Genomic DNA, 8279 nt, shown 5'->3' with positions numbered 1-8279 from the left:
TGTCAGAGGATGGGGTTTTTTGAAACAAAACTGACCATCTGATGTGTTTGGACGCAGCAAAAGTTTAATTCTGGCCATCCATCATACCCCCGTACACCACTAATCATAAAATATTGTGGAAACGGGACTGAACACACCAATGGAAATTAAGGAACTTAGAATTTATTGCCCAGGTAAAAAGCATATTACTTTACTCTTGCTGATGTTATTTTAATGAAAAATCAAGTTTGCTTGTTATTTCAGATCCATCCACTCATCGCCCGTCCTTACAGGGTCGTGGACGGGCTGGTACCGATATCCACCAGTCATTGGGTGAGAGTGAGAACAGACTTGATAAAGTTCAAAGGTCTTAATTGCAATTCYAACACTGGAAGTAATGGAGCTGTTTATTTCCCTGGAATTTATGCACATTTGTATTTTTATGTATTCATTGTATGTCATTTGCATTTTATGTGACAGACCACAAAGTAGTACTAATTTGGTACTACATGGTGTATGGTTTTTGAAAACTTTTATAATAAACTTCTAACAGATTTACTCAAATTTGCACCAATTCTGTGATTATAACCATTTTGTGAAGGCCTCTGTCGTTTATTAGAAAACATTCAGGRAACAAAACAGCATCAAAAAGATGGTGGTGATGATGGTAATAGTTTGGTGGTTCAGGGCAGCTGTGGCTACTATGCAGTAGCTTGCCACAATCAGTGTGTGAATGTGTGTGTGTGTRAATAGGCTGTAACAACAAACCGGACGGGTCAAGGTTAAAGTGGAGAAGTTCAAAACAGTCTTAGGTCTTTACAAGATTTGGCAGCTCTTAAAACACCGCTCAGTCACCCAGAGATTGAAAAAGCTCGGCTACTGCAAACATATCAAGACAAGGCACCAAAATAAAAGCCCCAAAAACATGAAAAGTACTTTAGTGTAGCTGGGATTTGAATAAATTATTGCTGTTTGTGGAGCCACAGAGCTCAATGGACGGACAAATTCATCCATTGTCCATTTTGCTTATCCTTGTGCGACAGGGGTGTGTGTCTCAAGTTTTCATTAGGAACACCCTGCACAGACAGCTCATCTATCACTGGGAAACAACCATGCAGAGCGGACACAATCACAGCTAAAGACATTTCGGAGTACCCAGAAAGAACCCACTCATGCACATGGGGGAACAAGAAAACGCTGTGCAGAAAAACTCCAGGCAGGGATTCACACCTAGAACCTTTTGTTGCTTTGAAGCAAAAGAAGCAACAACGGCTTCACTTTGCAGCTCTTTGTGGATCTACAGAAACATAAATCTTGGAATAAATTTAGAAAGAGCATCTCTCTGAGACAACTGCCRATCCGGCAGGCGAAAAAATAAATGCAAATCTTTCCTTTCCCAACCATGTAATTACACAGTATATTTTGTGTCACCTAAGCCCCTGCATGAAAAGCACATCAGGAATCACCTTGCGATTGCGAAACTACTAATGCTCATTTGAACGTCTCTTCATCCTCCTTTTTCACMTTCTCTCACATTTTTTAAATCTTTCTATCCCTTAATCCTTTCCCATCTCTTTTAGGTTCATCGCTCCTTGCTCGTTCTTCGCCTCCCTCTGTGTGCTGCTAATAGACGTATGCTATCTGGGGCCATTTCTATTTCCATGATGTTCTGTCTGTCACACTTATTATWTWTTTTTTTTTAGTCGCTTGACCTGCAGATCTTAAACCAAACATGTGGTCATAAATATTTTAACGGCWCTTCTAGCTTTCCGTCCTGCTGTAAAGTGTTGAYGATGGGCAGATTCACTCTAGAATTTTTTTGTGTGTAGTTTTTGATCTCYGTCTACCAACCTGAATTGCYATAGTTGTTGCTGATCTCGGAGACCAGCAGTTGAAAGAGAGAACAACAGCAGAGCTGATGAACCAGAATYGAGCACGTATTAACTAAGAAAAACGAGGAGCAACGRAGTAAAACCRGTCCAGCTTGTTTAAGTGTTAGAGCCTCCCTCCATGTTTCTCCTGGCATCCKAGCAGTTTAGCAGATGTGATGGTGTGCGGCTACTAGTTCAGCCATATGGCTCACCAGTGATTAAACATCTTTSAACTAATACCAAGTKATGTGCGCAATCCTGCTTCATGTTTCATTCCCAACGCAGTGGTTCTGCATAATAATTTCTCTACCTGCAGTGTATTTCTGTTAGAATTTTGTGATACAACAATAAAGAATTGCTCCCGAGGAGGTTGTTGTTGTGTGTTTTTACTGTAATCACCGATATGTGCTGGGTTCCTGCTGCTGCTGCTGCTTGAGCAAGAGAAATGCTAATTGTGCCGGGAAGACGGCATTTGAATACAAATGCATCGTGAAATCGAGCTAGGACTGTCCTAATAACATGACTCTGATGCGCATTCACTCACACAGCTCCTCGAACCAATCARGCTCATTAAAAACCTGTTGGAGGAATCCTCTGCATTTTTAATGCAGAGTGATGCATTCAAKATTCTGCCAGATGTTTTATTCATTGCACTTAAATATAAATGGCATATGGTGAATACTGGATGTATTTTTAGAAGAATTTGTTAATATTCCTCTTGATCGTGAAGGCGTCGGCGCTCACCGCAGCGCCGGCTGTTTGTATGTGTGGTAAATACTGTGTTTGTGTAAGGGAGTATCAGAAGTGGCACGGAATCAATAGCACGCAACACGGCGARGAGGAAAATGAATGTAGCCTGCAGTGTAACCGTGTGCTTTCACGTGTTTCCGTGTCAGGATTTCCAGTGGATCTGGCTGCTCACATTGCGAACTGTGGTACTTGTCTCAGCGCTCGCAAGAATGTATTAATCCTGAGTCTGTCCTTTAGTCCCACCAGTCCTGTGAAGAAGGGGCTGTCTGAATGCTTTACAGTGAGYTATACGAAGTCTATGTTAATGTCAAGATGATTAGTATATTTCTCTATAGCTGAAGGCAACACAGTCTGTAACAGCTGAATTCCCCAGAATGGGCAAATAACAATCAATGGTGCTCTCCTGCTGAGGTTTATTCCCCTAGTAATGTTCTTCCTGGCAAAACTGCAACTGCACTGCACTTAAAAAATGGTTTTGGAATACTTTTATTTTTGTTATGTTTGTAAAAGAGTACATATGTTTAAGAGATAAAAACTGGTTGCTTAAATGCACAATATGGTCGTTCGAAGTACTATTATTATTCTGTCTACAACACAACTATTTATTGAGGTTTTTTGTTGTTGTTGTTGTTGTTGTTGTTTTGTTTTTATTTCATGTCATCTTAGACCAGAGCATAATTCTCTACAAAAACTCTTTCACAAGCAAGAAGACATAATAAAAATAAAGGGCAAGACAAAAAAAAAAGCATGTGGCAAAAGCATGAAATTAAATGAAAGTATCAAATTAAAGTACTATAGAATACAAAAACAACTTGTCAGTTTTGGTTTTCCCAGCATAGAAGCAGTTGTATAGAATATAATAGAAATATTCTTTATTGTTCCACAGTGGGTAAACGTCTGTGCAGCAGCAGTAAAGTAATTGATAATACATTCACATAAAGAGGAATATGCAATATATTAAAACAGAATTATATAAAAAAAACATGTAGAGTAGGTGCAAAAAATCTTAACACAAATACTTTGTAGTTATAAAAAAACCTTAGTGTACTCAATTTTAAATGAATGAAGAATTGAGTAGGTCACTTTAAAAATATACATGTGTATCTGAGCATAGAAAAACATAAACTATTTACAATTAGTGACAATAAAATCTGTGAWCAACAGCAGAGATGTGCAAATACCAGCARGTATAGAAACAGTTAATGAGTTTGTTGGGAGCAGTAGTCTAGTCCTTGCAGTCTCTATATGATCTTCATCACATTCATCAGGTCCTTAGGAAGCTTGGTCTTTGGCACCTGTACCGGTACCGGTACCGCGAAATGACACACAACTGATCTGCAGAGCACATCCGGAGCCTGGAGCTGATGCCCTCTGAACCTGCAACTGGTTAAACACTGAGAATATAGGTGTCAAAAAATGAAATTCAACTCCCCTGACTCTTTTAAAACACTTTCACATTATTGAGATGAAGGTAATTTGGCATCTTAAACTTCTGTGTTTGCTTGTGGATGTGCTTTGACTAACTCAGTCACACTGGGGGCGCTACGAGAGTCAAAACCTCCTAAYAAAACTTTACTTCAAACAAATCTGGCTRCCTGAACTTCCACAAAAGACAAAATGTATGACTTGTTTTACTGTGAGGTGATGAACTTTGCCGCGAGATGTAGTTCAGTTTCAATCTCACTGACCGAGCTTTAGGCTAATTCTTGAAAGAATTGTAAAACTTTGGCTTTGTGGGATTTAATAAAGTCAAAAAAATGATTCAAAATCTCCCATCCGTATTAAAACTTGTGATCCGTGTGCTTTAGCAGATTAAAAGTGGCACTCAAAATACTTGCCGATGCTTAGAATGACACGGCAATCAGCATAAAGCTGAGTCTAAAACAAAGAAAGGATCAACCCCTTTGAGCTCTTGGTTCTTTTTATATGTTTATTCAGTAGCAGCTGCTCTTGTCASAGCAAATAACACTTGGTCACACAATTCCCAGAGTGCATGTGTGCGCACGTGTGCCTGTGTGTGGCATGAATGAAAGGGAAAGGAGCACAGATATTTAGCATAAGACARGTGTTTTCTCGTACTTGTTTTCCAGTAATCCATCAGCTACTGAGGCCAAGCAACTTTATTGTCACTCATCAATGCCAAYACATTCATCCTCATTCATCGTTGCGCCACGAAACGTCGCCACACACAGCGAGCAGAAACACGTGCCAGGAACTCTGAGCTGTTAACTCAAGCATGACAATGTTAGACCTCAGCTAATCACTGACAGAATCAAGGGCTTATGAACACTATGCCSCAACTATTCACCAACAGGCATACAAATCAACCATTCACTTCAGCACTTGTGCCTGTTTAGCCACCACTCAGCGCTGCGCATAGTCAGGAGATGTCAAAAGCAGGCAAGGACACAGCTGTGTCAGTGAGAGACTTCATGCATAAACTCTTCACTGCTGAATGAATGGACACTTCATTTACTTTAGTGTTAGAATTGAAACATTTGAAATAGTATTTTGTTTGCATTATTTGTTTTTGAATGATTATATATCTGTCTAATAAAATACTCAGAAAGGCAAAGAGGGACTGCAAACTCCCAGGAGGAGCTTTGTGTAAATANCAACTATTCACCAACAGGCATACAAATCAACCATTCACTTCAGCACTTGTGCCTGTTTAGCCACCACTCAGCGCTGCGCATAGTCAGGAGATGTCAAAAGCAGGCAAGGACACAGCTGTGTCAGTGAGAGACTTCATGCATAAACTCTTCACTGCTGAATGAATGGACACTTCATTTACTTTAGTGTTAGAATTGAAACATTTGAAATAGTATTTTGTTTGCATTATTTGTTTTTGAATGATTATATATCTGTCTAATAAAATACTCAGAAAGGCAAAGAGGGACTGCAAACTCCCAGGAGGAGCTTTGTGTAAATASGCGGTGCTTTGTCTCCAAATGGCTGCTGCAGGAGATGCATTAGAGATGCATTAGAAAAATTCAAAGCAATAAGGGAGAATAACATTATAACATGATATAAAGCTAAAAATAAACAAAACAACAACAACAAAAAAAACATGTATATGTATATAATTTTCCCCTCCTTAATACAAAAATGCATTTGGGAGGTGGAGGTATGTTTAATAAATGCCTTAAGGTTKTTATTTTCAAAAGGAAACTTTTAATCTGACAAATGGGCTCATCGAACACATATTGTAATTTAAATTCAGACACTGTAGCCTGGCGAAAAGAAACATTTATATTCAAATTAGCACCTTCTGCAATGATTATGTTAAAGGAAAAAAAAGCATTTCCTTATCCAGAAAGAAACTTCAATAGTAAGTGCTATATTTTATAACAATATTTCAGTCTTTTTGATGCACCATCATTGTGAAGACGTCTCTTTTTTTTTTCTTCTCATACGGTTGGGCAGAATCCCACACCATAATGACTTAATAAATATATTAAAAGTAATCAAAGATGAGCAGGAATTAATTATTTGGACTTTAGTCTGTTTGCCACAGGGGGATTACAAACTCATAATATAACATAAGGAATATCAAGGCATGAAATCATGGAGACACTCAAGGATGTTGCCATTTAACCATGGAGTTCATACCTACACATTTTATTCACACAATTTATATTACACCAAGATCTGAAATTACTGTCTTCTAGCTTTAAATGGGGGCAGTAACACTATCTAAGATATTAGTACCAGTATCATGTAATAATGAGTGAATACCTCCTATGTTACATAACCATTTAGTTTGCGCATCAGATATTAAGGCTCTATAAGAATCTTAGGAAAGAAAATTTTCTTTACATTTTATATGAAAATTTTTATTTTTGGGGTTTTGTCAGTTTGAATTTTAGCWGATACACAGGACAAAATCAGGTTTCAAAGAAGTTCTTTTAAATTAAAGAAAAATAGGACTTCTCGCMAACTGAGAGGGGGGCTTTAAAGTGCTATTACTGCTGTCCAACTGCACTGGACACCTACAAGGCGTTGAGTGGGCATGTCTGTTCCTACTCAGAGTAATCACAAATCATGTAAGTGCTTTAAAAATCCAGTTTCTTTGAACTCTGTTGTTCACTGAAATTAATAAAAAAAAAACACATCATCAGAGAAGATGACGGCATCTTGCCTGCTGTCTGCAGAGGCAACTAACAAAATTCAGGCATACTTTTTAGCAGCCCCCACATGTATAATAAATGTGTAAAAATCCTTAGAAGGAATTTACCTATTACTCCAACGGTGTATTATCACACACTTCTAAAACAATGTTCACCTTTTTATGTTTGTCACTGTTTAGTGTTTAAGTGTGGTTATGAAGACTCTGTGACCCCAAAARTCACTTTTTGTGCTCTAACAATGGGCTTTGGAGACTTTGTAACTTCACTTTCCCTTCAACTCATGGTACATTGCTCCAAATATCAAACTGGGTCCTCAACCTGTTTGCTCTTTTCACAGTTCTAGTTGTTTTAACCTTTTTAACAATCTATCTAAGGCCCTATTTGCACAGATAAGCACATGATAAGCATTATCTGTGGACTCCATGTAAAAAATAAATTACTAAAGTCARTTTTTTTATGTGGTGGGTTTGCATGGGATAACCTAAGCTTGAGATGTTTTTGAAATGTATGGAYATCTTCGTGGATATGATGTTAACGGGCTGTTTCGTGGCTAAATCAAATTCAAAAATGTTGATGCRAGGAATGACATCATTTAATGTGAAAACTACTTTTTGACTGTTGCTGCCAGCGCTAGCCAGCTGTGTCACAGAAAGCTACAAACAGAAGAAAATTATTCTTACTGCACAGTGCAATGCATAATGTGAGATACCATTTGCATCTGATTTTGTTCCTTCTCTCCAGTCTTTTCTTTTTCAAAACAATAATAAAAAAAATACTTCAGTTGCACTTATTGCACAAGAATTATTGGAGTACCAAAATTGTATTCAATTAGGTGCAGTACTATTTTTAATATATCTTTTTTGCTTCATTACAATAAAAAAAAAGTTATCTAAATAAAATGGTACAGAAATATACTGTGCAGTAAAGCTACTCCTAGAAAGAATTTCACAAAACTCAGTACATAWAACTAGTCAATATCCACTCCTGCTGCCAATTGGTGATTTTCTTTAAAAATAAATGTTTCAGTGGAATATATGTATTCTATGGAATTAATGTTTTYAAGTAAAAGGCCACATTTGTCCATTTTTTTTCCAATATGAAATTATTAATTGCACAAAATAAATAAATAAATCTACATCCTCGCTTTTTCCACATCTTTATCGGGGCTCCTAAGAATGGAAGGTGCTGGGTTTTTGGGAAGATTTTGATAAACCATCTATGTGGCTTCTTAAATGTTTTAATTTTGTTATTCTAATTCTAGAGTTTTATTTAAAGTATTAGGGGAAAAAAAACTGACCAGATTAATAATCACAGACACAGGATCACCTGAACTCATTTGGTGCAGTATTGTCGTTCTTTATAATATGCTTGTTTGCCATATAAGCTACAAGTAATGGTATTATGCATCTAAAATCTAAGAACCAACAAGAAGATTTTCTATAACAGACACCACATATTCATTTAAACTAACAGTAAACTGTAGTTTTACACTACWGTATTAATTAGAATCCGTTTGTATGTTGTTAATATAAATATATGAATTGGAATC

This window comes from Poecilia reticulata, linkage group LG8 (assembly GCF_000633615.1).
Source record: "Poecilia reticulata strain Guanapo linkage group LG8, Guppy_female_1.0+MT, whole genome shotgun sequence".
NCBI classification, from domain to species: Eukaryota; Metazoa; Chordata; class Actinopteri; order Cyprinodontiformes; family Poeciliidae; genus Poecilia; species Poecilia reticulata.
The sequence above is the reverse complement of the archived record's forward strand: the minus strand, read 5'-3'. Positions refer to the sequence as shown.